The sequence below is a fragment of the Alligator mississippiensis genome, chromosome 7 (assembly GCF_030867095.1).
Source record: "Alligator mississippiensis isolate rAllMis1 chromosome 7, rAllMis1, whole genome shotgun sequence".
In the NCBI taxonomy this organism is placed as follows: Eukaryota; Metazoa; Chordata; order Crocodylia; family Alligatoridae; genus Alligator; species Alligator mississippiensis.
Window position 1 is genome coordinate 67932766 of NC_081830.1, and position 18360 is coordinate 67951125.

At 45.6% G+C, this 18360-nt stretch overlaps 1 protein-coding gene across 2 annotated transcripts in view; it reads left to right on the forward strand.

Annotated features, from left to right (window-relative positions):
• SCHIP1 (schwannomin interacting protein 1) overlaps positions 1–18360 on the forward strand; it is a 551143-nt gene that overhangs the window by 374508 nt on the left and 158275 nt on the right. The gene's annotated exons all lie outside the window — the stretch shown is intronic.

Consider the following 18360-nt stretch of genomic DNA (forward strand, 5'->3'; position numbering starts at 1 on the left):
TCATTGGAAAATGCTGACATCATGAGTTAAAAAAAATGTTCTAGTTTTGGAGAACAAGGGAAATTTTAAGGCCCAGGAGGATATTTCACACAACAAACTTACTGTTAATAAATCTGTGAGGCAAAATAAATACAGAACGCATTGTAAGCTCTTTAAAAGATCAACATCATTTTCATATTAAAAGTACTACTTCCACTGTTTTTACAGAGGAGTTAGCATTAGGAAGCTATAACTTAGTGTTGATAGTCAAATTAAAGCTTAGCTGCACTGCATATTAATATATCTCACTTCAAAGTAATAGCACTCATCATAATAAGTGACTAGGGCATTTATACAACTCTCATGAGCTCATGTAATTGTTTCCTATTGTGATGTAAGAGTACATGTTTAAAATTGCAGTGTAAACATTATTTCCTTGTCATTGTGTATTTTTATTTCCTTGAACTCTGTTAGATGTTACCTTTGTCAACGAAGATAGTTAAATGTGATTGTTATACAAGCACCTATGTGATTAAGGGCCAGATTTTCAAAAGAATTTCGATGCCTACAGGTAGTGTTAGGCACTAAGCACCTTGGGAGATTTTAAAAAACACTTGAGCAAGTTAAGTGCCTAACTTCTGTTGAATTCAACTAGTGAATATTTAGCTCCAAAAATATGGCAATTTTCTAATGGTTTGGATATGGTTTTAAAAAGCTGTTATGAGCATATTCTCATCTTTGTGCACCAGAATTATATACACAAAGCTCTTTGCTTTTTAAAAATGAAATTATAGCCCTGTGAGCGTTAGCACTTTTCTATTCTTGCTCAAGCTGTAAAAAAACCCTGTTGATCAGACACTTAGGTAAAAGTAACATACATCATACATATGTGCTTTCAAAGGCTTACCTCGGGGTAGACAAATATTTCAGCTGGAGGGCCACTTAACAAGGCTTTTGAGGGCTATATGGGTAGCCTTGTATGGTGGGGTTTGGGAGGGGGAGTGCGTATATGGTGGGGTGTGGAGGAGGGGTGTTTGTATGGTGGGGTATGGAGGGGTGGGGGAGGATTTGTGAGGGGATGCGGCTGTGTGTGGGGGGGCAATAGGGTATGTTGGGGGGTGTATAAGTGGGGAGGTAGGGCAGAGTGTGGGTGTGTGGCATTTGTGGGGAGTGAGGGAGGGTTGGGGAGTGTGGGAGACCCCCCCCCATGGTGCACAGCCCTGCAGGTGGTGGCGGTGGCAGCAGCAGCAGCAGCAGGCAGAGGCGCTCGGACTGCTTGTGCCTGGCACGGGCGCTGCTGCCCAGTGATGCGCAGCTCCAGTCAGTGCTGAACATTGCAGTGAGGAGCGCAGTCCCTGGTGTGGTGTCTCTATCGCTGACACACCCCGCCATGTGTGGTGGGCCAGTAGGGGGTGCTCCTGCATTGAGCCACCCACCTCGCTGCACCCGACCACCTTCCTGGGGGCGCCTCATGTCCGGCCGACTAAGGGGGACCACTATTTGTGCTTCAAACTGAGGGAAGCATCCCAAGTTCTTGCAGTGGGTCAAGTACCCTCAGGGACTAGTAGGCCTGTGTTTCACAGTGGGCACAAGGCCAAGATGAGTCCAGACCCTTAGTGGCGGTAGCATTACCTCCAGGCTTGCGGGTGTGCTCCAGGAAGGGGGTCGGCCAGACATGAGGCACCCCCAGGGAGGCACTCAGGCCTGGAAGGTGGTCGGGGGCAGTGAGGCACATGGCTTAATGCAGGAGCGCCCCTACTGGCCCACTACACGTGGTGGTAGAGTGGGATCCAACAACCTGCTGTCTTGAAGGCATAATTTGTGGAAAGGAATAGAGCCTTGAGGAAACAATCTCTAATTTGGCATTGGGTCAACTGGACAGTGTAGATATCTAGGATGGCTGACGAGTATGACCACATGACTGCGACCTACTTGAAAGAGGTGATGAAAAAGAGAAGGCTTCTAATGAGGAAGGAGCAAAAGAGAGAAGACCTGATTAAGATCCTGTCGCTAATGACCAGGGTGCAAAATCTCCTATGCACCTCCAACCAGCAACCAATGAGGGCCCTGAGGGGCCATCCTCTGAGTAAGACTTCTGGAAGTACTAGCTGCAGCTAAAAGCTGAGGAGTCCAAGTTCAAGCATGAACTAGAGCTGAAGTGGGTGGAGCTGAAGGAGAAGGAGGTCCAGCACCAGTGTGAGGAGGCCCAGTACAAGCATGAAGCTGAAGAGACAAGGCTCAAGCACGAGCATGAGCTTGAACTACTTCAAAAGCAGCATAAAGCCGGATTGATTCACTTCAGTCAGTGCCAGCAGCACCATCCAAATTGAAAACCCTGACCTTTCCCCAGCTCAAAGATGGGGATAATCCAGAGGTGTTTCTGGGTAATTTTGAAAACCAAGTGCATCGATGGAGCTTGGAAGAAGAGGAATACATGAGGTGTATTGCAGGGCAGGTTGGATTCAGTGACAGCCCCAGGGAGGAGCCCAGTCAGTCAGTTGAAGAGGAAACCAAGACTCATGGGGAGAAGTTAGAGGACATTCCCCGAGGGTGAAGGTGTACTCTTTACAGGAGCACCAGAATTCCCTACTGATTGCTTAGCTGGACAAGAGGGGTTCAAGCAGGAGGTTCTAGAGAACCCCAGCTTGGAGGGATTCTGGCAGATGGCTCAGGAACCAGAGCCAGAGTTCACCCCAAATAAGAGTGAACAGGTGGTCTGGGATAAGGGACTCCTAATAAGTTGTGGGTACCGAAGAACCATGCTGAGACCTGGGAGCCCTGTCACCAGCTCGTAGTACCTCTTAACTTCAGACAGCAATTGCTTTACCTTGTGCTGATCACATGGGCAGGGAACAGATATCCCAGCAGCCACAGGAGAACTTGTATTGGCCCAGGATTGCCCAAAATGTGACAGACTACTGCAGATCTTGTGAGACATGTCAGCAGATGGGCATAAGTGGGGACAAGAGAGAGACTACCCTATAGCCCCTCGTTCTCATTGAACAAGAGGGAAAGGGGCCAGGAGGCTTCCCTGGCTGACCAGAGAAATCCAGGGCAGCCTAAGGGACAAAAGGGGAGCACATAAAAAGTGGAAACAGGGAGAGATCACCAAAGACGAATATACCTCCTCTGCTCGTGCTTGTAGGGAGGCAGTTAGACGGGCCAAAGCTACCATGGAGCTGAGGATGGCAACCCAAGTAAAAGACAACAAGAAATTGTTTTTTAGATATATAGGGAGTAAAAGAAAGGCCCAGGGAGGAATAGGACCCCTGCTAAATGGGCAGAAACAATTGGTGACAGACAGAGGGGACAAGGCTGAACTCCTCAACAACTTCTTTGACTCAGTGTTCCTAAGCGAGGGGCACGACAAGTCTCTCACTGGGGTTGTAGAGAGGCAGCAGCAAGGCGTCAGACTTCCACGCGTAGACCCTGAGATGGTGCAGAGTCATTTGGAAGAACTGGATGCCTTTAAGTCGGCAGGCCCGGATGGGCTCCATCTGAGGGTGCTGAAGGTACTGGCCGACATCATCGCAGAGCCACTGGCAGGAATATTTGAACGCTCGTGGCGCACGGGCCAAGTCCCAGAGGACTGGAAAAGGGCCAGTGTGGTCCCCATTTTCAAGAAGGGGAGGAAGGAGGACCCGGGCAACTATAGGCCAGTCAGTCTCACCTCCATCCTTGGCAAAGTCTTTGAAAAAATTATCAAGGTTCACTTTTGTGAGAGCCAGGCAGGACAAATTATGCTGAGGGGAAACCAGCACGGGTTCGTGGCAGGCAGATCGTGCCTGACCAATCTAGTTTCTTTTTATGACCAAGTTACGAAACGCCTGGACACAGGAGGAGGGGTGGATATCGTATATTTAGACTTCAGGAAGGCCTTCGATACGGTATCCCACCCCATACTGGTGAACAAGTTAAGAGGCTGTGACTTGGATGACTACACAGTCCGGTGGGTGGCGAATTGGCTGGAGGGTCACACCCAGAGAGTCGTGGTGGATGGGTCGGCTTCGACCTGGAAGGGTGTGGGCAGTGGGGTCCCACAGGGTTCGGTCCTTGGACTGATACTCTTTAATGTCTTCATCAGCGACTTGGACGAGGGAGTGAAACATACTCTGTCCAAGTTTGCAGATGACACAAAGCTATGGGGAGAAGTGGACATGCCAGAGGGCAGGGAACAGCTGCAAGCAGACCTGGACAGGTTGGACAAGTGGGCAGAAAACAACAGAATGCAATTCAACAAGGAGAAATGCAAAGTGCTGCACCTAGGGAGGAAAAATGTCCAGCACGCCTACAGCCTAGGGAATGACCTGCTGGGTGGCATGGAAGTGGAAAGAGATCTTGGAGTCCTAGTGGACTCCAAGATGAACATGAGCCGGCAGTGTGACAAAGCCATCAGAAAAGCCAATGGCACTTTATCGTGCATCAGCAGATGCATGACGAATAGGTCCAAGGAGGTGATACTTCCCCTCTATCAGGCGCTGGTCAGACCACAGTTGGAGTACTGCGTGCAATTCTGGGCACCACACTTCAAGAAGGATGTGGATAACCTGGAGAGGTTCCAGAGAAGGGCCACTCGTATGGTTAAGGGCCTACAGACCAAGCCCTACGAGGAGAGACTAGAGAAACTGGACCTCTTCAGCCTCCGCAAGAGAAGGTTGAGAGGCGACCTTGTGGCTGCCTATAAGTTCATCACTGGGGCACAGAAGGGAATTGGTGAATATTTATTCACCAAGGCACCCCCGGGGGTTACAAGAAATAATGGCCACAAGCTAGCAGAGAGCAGATTTAGATTGGACATTAGGAAGAACTTCTTCACAGTTCGAGTGGCCAAGGTCTGGAACGGGCTCCCAAGGGAGGTGGTGCTCTCCCCTACCCTGGGGGTCTTCAAGAGGAGGTTAGATGAGTATCTAGCTGGGGTCATCTAGATCCAGCACTCTTTCCTGCTTATGCAGGGGGTTGGACTCGATGATCTATTGAGGTCCCTTCCTACCCTAACATCTATGAATCTATGAATCTATGAACAACGCTTCCAAAGAGTGGGGATAGACGTTATGGGTCCACTGATGCATAAGACTCGTAGAAGGAAGAAATACATCCTGACTCTAGTAGATTTTGCAACTCACTACTTAAAGGCAATTTGCTTGGCCCCCACCAAGGCACCTGTAGCTGCTGAAGCCCTGACCAAGATCTTCTTTTAGCTGGGTTTCCCCTCAGATCCTGACTGACAGGGGTGGGAACTTCCTGGCTGAGGTAATGAAGTGCCTATGGGAGTGCTGTGGGGTGAAACACCTGAAGGCCACAGTCTACCACCCTCAGACAAATGGGCTTGTAGAAAGGTTCAATGGGACCTTGAAAGGTATGCTAAAGGCCTATGTGGTCTCTAACCCCAATGACTGGGATGAGAAACTTCCGCATTTGCTCTTTGCCTACCAGGAGGTACCCCAGGAGTCCACCTGGTTCTCGCCATTCAAGTTGATGTTCAGAAGGTGAGTTAGGGGTCCTCTTGTGAGAGAAGAGTGGGAAGGCAAAATCACTTCCACTAAGACCTCCGTGGTAGAGTATGTGCTCAGCTTTCATCAGAAGCTAACCGACATGATAACAGTGGCAGGAAACTCCCTGGCCCAGGCCCAAGAGAAGTGAAGTGTCTGGTATGATGAAAAGGCTCGCTTACTACCTTTTTAATAAGGACATGGTTTTTCTGCCACTAAAAACAGACAAGGTACAAGCAGCTTGGAAAGGTCCCCTTGTCATCCTGGACAGGCTGGACAATGTGACATGTGGTGGCCAGGAGTGGGTCAGACAAAAAGCCTAAAATAGTACACACGAACATGCTTAAACTACACTTTAATAGAAGTGATGTGGTATTTTGGATTTCCTCAGCAGAAGGATTTCCTCAGCAGAAGGATCACCTGAGAACCCAGAGGAGCCGGTCATGTATGGTGCCTGGGGTAGAGAGGCAGGAATAGAGAAGCTCCGCCTGCCAGATCATCTGCCCTCCCATGACAAGGACAAGTTCCAGGACTTTGAGACAGTGTTTTCCAACAAACCAGGTAAAACAAACCTGGTGGTACACTCTGTAGACAGGGGCAGTCATCACCCTATCCAATCCAGACCATATGCAGTTAATGCAAAGGTGATGCAAGAAATAAAGTGGGAGCTTGTAGAGATGAGGGAGTTAGAGGTAATCCAACCTTCAAATGAGTCCCTGGGCCAGCCCAGTGGTACTCGTCCAGAAGCAGGATGGGACCATCCAGTTCTGTGTGGACTACAGAATGCTGAATGCTATTACCACCCTTGACACTTACCCTATGCCCAGGAAGGATTCTGGCAAATGGCAAAAAGCAGAGTCTGCCTTTCCCACACCTGTGGGACTATATGAGTTTACTGTTTTACCTTTCGGTATGTGCAACTCTCCCGCATCTTTTCAGTGACTGATTAATAACCTGTTACAAGGATGTGGGCAGTCTGGCATGGCTTACATCAATGACATCACCATCTTTATTCCGGACTTTGAATTGCACCTGATTCATTTAACCTGATTCATTCCTGTGACATGTATTAGGTAAGATCAAGCAAGCTGGTCTTACCATGAAAGCCAAAAAGTGCCAGTTGGCACTATCTGAAGTGATATATTTGGGACATTGTGTGGATGGAGGTCAGATTGCTCCCCTGTGGGACAAGGTTGAGGCCATTAGAGACTGGCTGCCCCAACAAACCAAGAAGCAAGTCAGAGCCTTCCTTGGTCTGGCTGGATACTACAGGCGGTTTGTCCCTGGATTTGGAGCAATGGCCACTCTCCTACACGAGCTGACCAAGAATGGCTACCCTAATCCAGTGATCTGGAAGCAGAGGGTGCCAGGAAGCGTTTGCACCTTAAAGGCAGCTCTGATCAAACAACCAATTCTGAAGGCACTGGTCCATGATAAGCCCTTCTACGTAGTTACTGATGCAATGGCGACGTGTAAGGGGTGCGTGGGAGTGCACATTCACCCCCTGAGAGCACCGGTGCACCCCCTGACTGGCTGCACTTGCTGCTTAGGTGATGGGCAGGGGGGCAGGCAGGGGGGCAGGCAGGAGTGCCGGTGCCCCCACTGTGAGCACCAGCCGATCACTGCATCTGCTCCCAGAAGCGGCTGCAGTAACTTCCAGAAACAGGCGCAGCAATCAGCCACAGTGATAGGCTGTTGCAGGATCAGCCACAGGGGTGCCCCTGGGCAGTGAGATTGGCCATGGAGGGACCCCCCCCTGGTTGGCGGGAATGGTTGCAGTGGGGGCACATACCCCCGCCATCTAAGGCGGCTCCAGTCACCCATGCACTGATGCCTCTGACTCAGGACTAGGAGCTGTACTCTTACAAGAGCACAAAGAGACACAACACCCCATGGTTTACTCAAGCCAGAAGTTAATCCCTCAGGAGCAGAACCTGTCATCTATTAAGCAGGAGTGTTTGGCAATCATCTGGGCGCTGAACAAGCTGAGGCCCTATCTGTGGGGGCAGCAGTTCACCATCCTATTGCACCATGCCCCACTTCATTGGTTGCAAACCATGCAGAATACCAACACCAAGCTTCAACAATGGGCCTGGCAGCTTCAAGAGTTCAACTTCATCGCTGAACACATCAAGGGAAGCCAGAATGTGATAGTGGATGCCCTGTCACAAAATGAATCTGGGTAGTGGGTCAGATGGACTCAGGCCCAACTGAGAGAGCTCTGGTGTGGGAGCTCCCCAGTGTGTTTTGATGTTCTATGTGTATTGTTGTTATGACCAGTCTTATGTGTTGTGTGAAAGGTGATCCTTCCAGACAAAACATGCTTGTACCTACGGCTCTGTGAAGCCATGTGCAAGAGCTTTTAAAGGAAGCGGGTTGGGAAGTGTGGCAGAATGCCATCTCTGTCCCTCCCCAAACTCTGCTATTAGGCTGATGACCTATCTAACAATTTGGTTACCATGGTTGCTGCAGAAGACAGACACCCCTGGCCCCATCTTCTTCAAGTAATCCTGAGTTAACTTGAGTTGGATACATTCCTGAGGGAGAGGGAAACCTGCTCCCTCTGCCTACATGACTGGCCTCACACACCTGGGTTGGGGGGCTTAAACTCCGTATTGTTTTAAGCAATGTCATCATGACTGGGAGGGGGCTAGAGACCCTGCCAGTCTACCCAGCAACCAGTGATGCATTTCAAATTGGTTGGTTGGCAGCCAACAACTGCTGGCCTTCATTGGGTCTGGTAAATGCGGTCATAAGGTCTATGTAAGTTAAAGACTGCCCAGGAGGAGGAGCAGCAACCATGATGAGGACTCTCAGAGAAGCTGGATGATCTGAAACTCACTCTCTCTTGAAACTCATGGTCAATAAACTGCTTGCCTCCAAAGGAAATCTCCACCTGCCTTTAGATGATACTTGTGAGTAAGCTACTTGAGATCTAACTAGATATATAGCTTGCAGTAACCGAGATGCATAATTAAAGGCTACCATGCCGTGGTTTGCTCTAAGGGATTTCTCTGATACTGCTCTACCCTGTACCCTATTCCAAACCTACTCCTTGTAACCAATAAAGTTATCCTCTGTACCTAGCATGGGAGACTTATTGGGAGAGGTCTAGATTATGCCTTTGTCCGGCTGACTAAGGGAAACCACTATGTATGCTTCAAACTGAGGGAAGCACCCCAAGTTCTTGCAGTAGGTCAAGTACCCTGAAGGACTACTAGACCTATGTTTCCCAGGGGGCACAGGGTCAAGATCAGTCTAAACCCTGGATGGCGGTGGCATTACCCCCAGGCTTGCAGGTATGCTCCAGGAAGGGAGTTGGCTGGATATGAGGCATTCCCAGGGAGGCACTCAAAGTCTGAAAGTTGGTCAGGCACAGTGAGGTGAGTGACTCAATGCAGGAGCACTCCCTACTGGCTCACCAAACCATGCATGGGTAGCCCCCACACACACACCACTGGAGGAAAACTCCACATGCTGGAGCTGGCTGCCTTAACCGCCCCCTGCTGTGCAGGTTCCAGGACTCCACCAAAGCTGGAGGGGAGCCCCAGCCCCTGCTTCCCTGTGGAGTCCCGGGACCTGCATGGCAGGGAGCAGCAAAGGCAGCTGGCTCTAGTACATGGAGCTTCCCTCCAATGGTGTGTGAGTGCAGGGACTGCCTGTGTGTGGCAGAGAGCAGCAGCAATAGAGGGGGCCTGGTGGAGGCTGCACACCTTACCACAGTGTGCAGCACTGGATGGAGCTGTGTGCCACCAGGTGGCAGCACCTGTGCTGGGCATAAGCATCCCAAGTGCTCCCACCTGCTATTGCTGCTGCAGCTGCTACTGCCACCTGCAGGGCTGCGCACCATGGGGTGGATTGTGTGGAGGTGGTCCCCACACTCCTCCACTCTCCCTCACACCAACACCCTGTGCATCTGAGCTGTGCACACTGCCACCACCCCCCTGAGCACAGGCTCTGTGCTGCTGCCAATCCCAGCCCCACACTCCCTGCCCCCTGCCCAGCTGTAGCTCCCACCCATGCTCCTGCCACTTCTCTACTGTCACAACTTCACTGGATCTTTCTAGGTCTGTAGCTTTGACGTGGTCCGTTGATCTAGATTGCCGATGAGAAGTCCTTGAGACATCCCACTTTGCAGTTGAACTACTCTTGTGCTCTCACCTGCCACAACTTGATGATAAACTTAATTAAATTGGGAGGAAGAGTGTATGGACAAGTCCAGTTCCAAGGTTCTCCATCTGATCTTTTAAGGGCTCCTCCTTTCCCTACACCCCCAGACCGTGCCACATCAATAGGATGCTAATGTTCTTTAAAGTAGATCTCGCCTTGGATGAAGACCTCATAGGCAGAACTATGATGAAAGAAAACATAAAATTCTGGTTTCTCTGCAACCCCATCCACTCTCATATAATGGCACAGCTCACAGTTCGAGTCCCATGCTTCCCAGGCTAGTTACCATCCCACTAGGGCTTCCACCAGGACGTATCAAAGAAATCCAAGAAAACAAAACTATACCCAGCTTATTCTGTGCACAGCTTGGGTCTTTTCCGATTTGCTCCCTCTCTCTCTGTCTCTGAGTGCTCTGACAGACCTGATAATTCCTTCAGCAAAACCAAAAGAATATTCCCCTTCTGTAAGCCAGTTGTGACTTCTTAGGGTGGGACCGCTTGAGCCCTGGATGGCTTGAAGTCAGTACGCTTTCTGTATTTAATGTCCTTCCCACCACTTCTTACCCTTCACTTGTGAAAGTGGTACATTCAGGCCAATAACACCCTATCGCCCACTCCCCCCAAAAAGAAACAATTGTGAATAAAGGGAAAAACTACTTAACTCAGTGGGTGTGTAGATGGCTGATCCACCATCTTCGCTTGCTGTCTTCTCTCTTTGGTATAGAGTCTATGAGGCTGGACTTCTGCCACAGCTTCCTTGGCTGCTGGGACTATGCTGATGCCCCGATGGCCTAGGACAGAACTGGTTGCTCGCCATCCTTGATCTGCCAGGTGCTCCTTCTGTTTCCCTGTGTCTGCTGCTTCCAGTTCCAACTGTTCCCCCCAAGCCTTCCAGATCCCTGGTTCCTCTTTTCTCCTGAACAGCTGTGGGAGAATTTTTCACTGCCAGAGCTGCATCTCTTCCCCCAATCCAGAAGAAGCCTTGGCTATAAAAACATTGATCTGCAGCTGCACCCCACCTTGCTGGTTCAGTAGTGTCAGGTCAGGGAGCCTCCCAGCCAGCTGCCATTCTTGCCGGCTCAGGCTGCTTCCTCACTACCTCACAACTACCTGCTGCCTGGAGCTAGTGAGGCACCAGAGAAGCCAAACAGGTCCCCCAGTGATTGCAGCAGTGGCAGCAGAAGTCATGCCCAGAAACATCATACTAGCTGGGCTGAGCTCTTCCACCCACAAGACTGGGAGTGGGGCACAATGAGGTATGTTGCGGGGGGGGGGGGGTGTATACATGGGTGCCTTGCTCCCACTCTCATGGGAGGAATGGCTGGGTGGAGTACAATTTGTTGGTGGGTGCTGCAGGCCAGATCCAGCTGACTAAGGGAATTTTGCCTACCCCTGGCTTACCTCTTTAGTTTTCTTCCTTTCTTAACACTGCAAGAGGCGTGGATTTCTTCAGGTAATATATTTTATTGGACCAACGATGTAGGTGGGATAAAATTTGACAAGGCTTCAAATGCTAGACATTCTTCCGCAGCTCTCAGGAGGTCCTGCATTTGGAAGCTTGTTGAACTTTATCCCAACTACATAGTGAGTCCAATAAAAGATATCCTAAAAAATCCTTGCCTCATGCATAATTTCTGGACCATCACAGCTACAACATCACTCTTGCACTTTTTAATGTTTTAATCCTGCCCTTGTCTTTGCAAAAGATTCTTTATTTTTCTCAAATAAATAGATGGAAATCAATGGATGCTTATACATAAGCCTGACAAGAAAAAAGGGGCCAATCCCATGAACTGATACTGAGGCCTAGATCCAGTATCCCTAACTCTAATTAAAGTCAGGGAGGGGCAGATAAATTTGGTGAGATGATGAGAAATATTATTGCTGTATCTGGGATGGATGATGAATGATGATTTATACCAGTTGAGGAGAACCGAGGACTTCCCAAGAGCACCACCTGGCAGAGTCAAGATCCAACTGCATTGGAAATTTTCATGTCTAAAATCTGTTGAGTGAGGATTTTCCAGATCATAACCTAAATTACTATCAGTGACAACTATTGTTTATGTAGTGTCAATACACTGTAAATTCAACTTTACTGATAATGACTTTGTTGGTATAAAATGATTGACTATTTGTTGAGAGGCAAGGATTTCTGTCAGAGGTGGTTATGCTGTAAAGCAGTTTTAGTTTTCACAAATACAATAATTTTAAAGTGGCTGATGACAAAAATTGAAGAACCAAAGATGAAAAAGCTGCTCTGAAAATTCCATATTCACCTCATGCACGATGCCCATTCTATTGCCCTAATTCCGTAAGTTTGTTCCCTATGGAAAAAGCACCTCTGCAGCACTGAAAAGAACTCCATAGGTACATCCACACATGCAGGCATGTGCACTTGCAGCAGGTCAAGTAGCAGCAGCACAAATTTGTGCCAGAGATTTGTGTGTCAGCACGTGCCGATGATACACTTTGAGAGCCGCAGAATAAGTACTTTAAGCAATTTTAGCATCTCTCCCCTTTTTTAGGTAAAGAACCATCTTCTCTGAAACATGATTGTTTCTCTGCTCACAAATGTTAATATCAAAAAGTCAGATGAGGTTTAACCATTAATTCTAATTTAGAGCAAAAGCAAACTACCTGATCCTCTATCAAGTCTCATAAGAGGATTATTTACTTCCTTTTAAACTGACTTTCAAATGTCCTATAAAAACTATAAGCCGCTCAAGTTACAGTTTGGTTCAGATTGATAATACTTAGATCCTCCCAAATTCTGATATCCTGCAGGTAGCAGACCTGTACATTTAAAAAAAATCTAAAGATCTGCAATTTATAAGACTATGTCAATATTAATTAATAATTATAGCCTTAGGATGCAAAATTTCTACCACCTATGCCCTAAAATGGCTTTGCAAAATGACCATGCTGGTCAATAAGACAAGTTCATATGATCCCCCGCACAGAATAACTCTAATGCCACAGTAAAATTATGGCCAAAAAGACCTTGTATTTGAGAAATTGAATCTATGTCTTCCATGTACCTTAAGTGCATTTCTTTGCATTCTGCTGCATTTTCAGTTTTTCGGTCACACTACAGCAATCAACCAAGTCAAAAGCCTCTAAAAATCACCAAAACTGGTGATTCAAAGCATTACATCAAGAATTCAGAACAACAGCATTCTAGGTAAATAGAAAATTCAGAAATGAAGAGGCAAATAATAAATATCTGAGGAAATTTTTAAATTAAATGTAGGCAAAATGGCAATTGCTTGTACTTTTGGAAATACTGCTGGGTGGGAAGGTCATGTAATTCTTTTAAGCAGAATAGAGATGTCTCATACTGTTCATTTGTAGATCTACAAATATAGTGTGGCTACAAAATGTGTCGGTACAAAAATCTAGTGCTATGGAGGGATCCATGTGTTCCAGCTTCTTTAGAGTGGCAAGGGAGAGAGAGTGGAGGGCTGTGGGATTCTGGGAGTCCTAGAAATGTAACAAAACATTTTACATGTGGAACTACAAATTGCAGTGTTACCAAGAAGTTCCACTTTGAAAGAGGTACCATTTTGTGGTACTTTCACCATCTTTGTAGCGCTACAAAAACCTGCTTTTTATAGCACAGCAAGGGCTAACACTACAAATGTAATGCTTGCTCACAGTCATAATTAGGCAGGACCTGAGACAAGTAGCATAAGTAGGGTGGGCCAAACAGGCCAATTGCCCTGATTTAGGGGAAGAGGAAGGGTGCAAAAAATGGCTGTTGCTAACACCTGTGTGATTACTGCTGCCCCAGTGCCCTGGACACCCAGCTGCTTCCTATGCTGCTTCCTGAGAAAGAATGGATGTGAATATAGTATAATCTCATATGCTCATGTCATCCACTCGTATCTTTTCCATCTATGTATACACTCATATTTGTAAAGAGGTTGAGAATAAATGCATCTCTGGTATAGTGTTTTCAAGTAAAATAATTTCTAGTTGTGTTTGCAGTCAAACTATCTATACTAGGAAATATAAAAATCGCATTTGAATAAGCTGTAAATATAATATTCAGCAACTCAGTCTCTCAACATGATGCATCATTCTCATGTTTTCAGCTGTCTTTCTCTATTTTTTTTAGGATAGCAAGATTGCATGGCTAAAACTTCACCCTGCCTCCAGGAATAGCTAAATATATCCAGTCTCACTAAAAAGATATTCTCTCTCTTTGCACATCTATATAACATAAGAAATTTGTTCCATTTATCTAAGAAAAGAATAATTATGTAATTGTTAAGGTTGTCTTTTTAACAAATGACTCAAATTTGGTCTATTAATTGCAAAATAATATGTTTGCATATTCTGGGTACTCGTGTATCTAATGTCATTGACATACATTTTACTTAAAATTAAAGATTTTCTTTATTTGAAAATCTCAGTCTGTGCATATTGTATATACACACACAAACTAAATGCATAAAATAATGTTTTTTCAGTCAAACAGTTGTTTATTTGGTTTCCAGATTTTAATATCTAAACAGGATCTATTGCAAGTTAGCAATCTTTTAACTAGTGCTACATCTAGATTCTAGTACAGTAACTCAGTGTCCCACTAATGTGTAGTACTTAATGTCCAGCTGTCTGTGTTATTTTAAGATAGTCAGACTGTGCAGATAATGCTTCTTCTTACTTTGGAGACATAAATATATCCTGCCTGTCTATGCAAAGCTGTTTTGTTTGTTCTTGGGCAGAATGAATGCTTTTGTCAAATACCTAGGGCAGATGAATTTTTCTAATACCTTTCAGAAACCTCTATCTGTACTTTCAGATGAAAAGAAAACCAGTGCCATATGACTATGCCTATGTAAAAATAACTATGATCAGGTACTTTTCTAGGCTTAAGACTTCTTATTTAAACCTTAAATCAGGTTACCGTGACTAGATATTTTAGGTCCTGATTCAGCTGAGCATTTAAGAATGTGTTTAATACTTAGCTAAGTTGAGGCCTTAGCATACTGCACAGTAGGATATTGCAATGAGTCACTGATTCAGTGATCAGTAACATAGATATTGCTCATATAAACCATCAAGTCTAGTTTCTGACAATGGCTGGTACCAGTTGCTTCAGGGCATGCTGTTTTAAAGGTGACTATCTAAAAATACAAAATCCTCCTCAGTCCAGGCACTTAGTGATTGGTATTTTCCCTAAATGAAAGCATAAAGGTTCCTAACCCTCATCTAGTATTATCATCTGCATTATACCTATGGTTTTACCATTCATTTAACATGTAATCATTTAAAAATCCTATAGGACCCTTTGCCTCAATCTCTGTGGAGTTCCACAGGTTAATTGTCATGTAGATTTGTTTTGAAGTATTTAAAAGACAATATGTAAACAGTAATGTGTCTGGGGGATGGGGATCAGTATTCCCTGATTTAGTTTTGGTCCACTTATTGCTGATAAAGAGGCAGAATGGTAGAGCAGTTAAGGTGTTCTGCTTTGGCTCCAGACCCAGCTGGAAATGGTAATTGGACATTCAGGCTGGAGTTTCAAAGGTGGACTGATATGCTGTTGGCTATAACAGCAGGTGTGCTTTAACCAGGCTAGCCCTATAGGCTGCTAGGCTCCAGAGGATCTTTGGCCTTTATTGCCAATGAAAGGCTCCAATATAGTTTATGACCTCAGACTCCAAAGCTACCCTTGGAACAAACACTGGAAATAGCAACACAAGGTTTTTTGTGTGTTGCTAGACAATATGATCATTCATTGAATTCAGGAAAATTGCTAGGGATGAAAACAGTTCATTTTTCATGGCACTCAGTCGTGCCAATTGTGCTGATATTTACCATTTAGTTTCCCATCCTCTAAGAACCGGAATGAAACTACCAATTCCTTTCATACAGGCCATCAGAAGGCAACATTTTCAGATGGTACTAGCCTCAGCTGAGGGGGTGGAAGGATGCATGCTCTGTTAATTCCCTGAAGTGTTATTTTTCACATTCAAAAATCATTTACACATGCAGGGCCTAATTTTATGAGAGGCTGAATAGCTACATCTCCAGTTTAAGTTAGTGTGAACTGTAGGTGCTGAGCATCTCTGACTCCTAGTTCACTGTGGGGGAGGAGAGAAAGCCTAAGATAGAGACACTCTCATTGTGTCCTTATCCATTTCAAATGAGTGACACTTTCAAACAGAGCAAGAATAATGCTGGTTTTGAGGAAAGACTTAGAGGGGGGGAATCTTGTTCATTTCATACAGTTAATATATAGATAGATGATACAATTTTTTCACCACAAAAATCTGTTGGTTACATTACATATATAATTCACTCCTAAATGCTGTTACAGTTGTGTTTTACATTTTTCCTAACCATTTGACAGATAATAAATAAAGACTTCCATCATCTCTTTCACGTAATGTAGGATCAGGCACTATTAAAACATAATTTTGTGCCCATCTATACTAAACAGTTTTCTTACAAAGGATTCCAAATGTTGATATCACGCTTTCTTGCAGCACATTCAAAAATGTGAAATATGCCTACTTTGCAATTTGGGAGTAGTTGAAAGATGAAGTTCCTGCCGTGCAACAGCTGTGTAAACCAAACAAATAAAGCCATCAAGAGCTGAATTAAATTGTATCAATTCTTATATAATTGAACTTCTGCACTTGGTATGTTCATTATTAGAGCATTCAAATAGCTAGATCTAGTTTATTTGAGATGTTATCCTGACATGGCTGAAGAAGAATGAATATTGAATTTGCAATATCTCTCTAACAATGCCCTTAATGTACTATCACTGCTAATACAGAGACAGCGTGCAAATTTCCTAATGGCGACAGCTGACCTAGAAGCAAAGCATGGATAATTCAGCTTTGGAGCAGAGAGTTGCTGCCCAACAGAAGAAGCTTAAAGCAGATGAAAGATCATAACTGCAGGGAATGCAAGAAAACCAGACTTGCTAATCAATCTGAATTGTTTGCTTTAAACTCCATCATTTCTACTACAGTTAGGATGCTGAAAGCATTTTACATGCGGGGCACCCCACACAGTAAACTCTGAGTGATGGTAACTAAGTAGCACATTAAAGCAAACACAAATTATAAAAACAAGGAATTTAACCCTTGACATATCTTCATCCTCATCCCCAGCAACCAACACTCTTGTATTCTAAACATATTTACACTTTATTAATGTAGTGTTTGTGCTGCTTTCAGAAATAATCTCTCACACAGGTCTCTCTTGGTGTGTTATGTGAGTCATGGCAACAGACTGGAAATGCTGGTTCTGATTTGTTCTGTAATATTTGGGGAAATGTATGTAAATGGCGGTCCATACTAAGTACTTGTTAAAGCACTGATTAATATATGTTTGTGCATTCTGTTGCACTGGTCGTCTCAATTAAGGTTGCATACTGCTTGAGAGGCAGATATTAGAGGAGGTTGAGGGATAGATACATGATAGGCTAAGGACAGACATTAAAAAAAAACTGAGCCTGAATTGATTCAATCTTTGCAGGTTAGTCTAACCTGGCTAGGCTAAATCAGCTTTGTACCCAGATAGACATCCCAGAAATACAGGCATATGCCTGCAGTGGCTCAGGCTAGAAGCTAGGGAGTGCTAGAGCAGCCCTCCTTTCCTTCTACAGTGCTGAGCTGAGTGGGGAGCATGGCCACTCAGGATGCAGGGCAGGATGCTCTAATTAGCCCAGCAAGGAATTGATAACAGTGTTTATCACCCCTAACTCAGTGTTTATCATCCCATTAAGAAAACAACAGAGGGACATTACCAGCTACCTGTTGATTCTGCCTGGTGGTTCTATTTGATTACTCAGCACAGACCATAGCCAGCATATGGTCTGCTAGCTAATACACAGACACCTCCTCAGCAAGGCAGAGGGTAGGGGGGAATTCCTGCTTAGTTTGGGGGTGGGGGGTGAGGGGGCATCAGCTTCAAGTCTCTGGAGCTGCAGCCAGGGAACACAGGGGAGGAGCCAGCCCTGCTGTGGAACAGAGTCCTGCCCAGCCCAGAAAGCATGCCGGGATGCTGGGGGATTCTGATTTATCTTAAACCAGCAAGAGGTCTGGGACAGACATTGCATAAACCAGATTGAGCCAAATCAGTTAAGTCTGATACAGGGGTTTAGGTTATAGCTGTGTTGGTCTAAGGACATAGGCAGACAAGGTTCCTTGGGTGAATTTGATATCTTTTATTAGACCAACCCAAATGGTTGGAGAATAGTTATTAAGCAAGCTTTCGGGTTCAAAAACCCTTCATCAGGCTAAGGAAGCTTCAGCAGTTGGTGTGTGTTCTTCCTGGATGGAATGAAAAGTAACCAGGTTTATCTCAAACTGGTTTCAGCCATTTTCAAACTGGTTTATGTGCACTGGACATCTGTTCTGTTACAGGTTTAAACCAATTTCCGATCACATACACCAGTTTATATGTAATGTCTGTCCCCAGCCATAATGTTTCATTTAATCTAGGTTAATTATGTTCTTTGTCAAGAAATTTCTTAGGCAATAGATATGGAAATGCAGGCGGTTCCAGAACTCTTCCTCCTTCACCAACATCCTCCATCTCAGCCTGGCTTAGAATTCCCCTGCAAGAGGGAAAGGAGTTGCAGCACAGGCTCTATTGCTCCTACAGAGAACCTCTTGATATAGAGGTGCCCTAAGAGTCTATGCAACAAGGACCAGGCAAAGAGTATGTAAGATAACCAGGAATTAGGCTCAAACTGT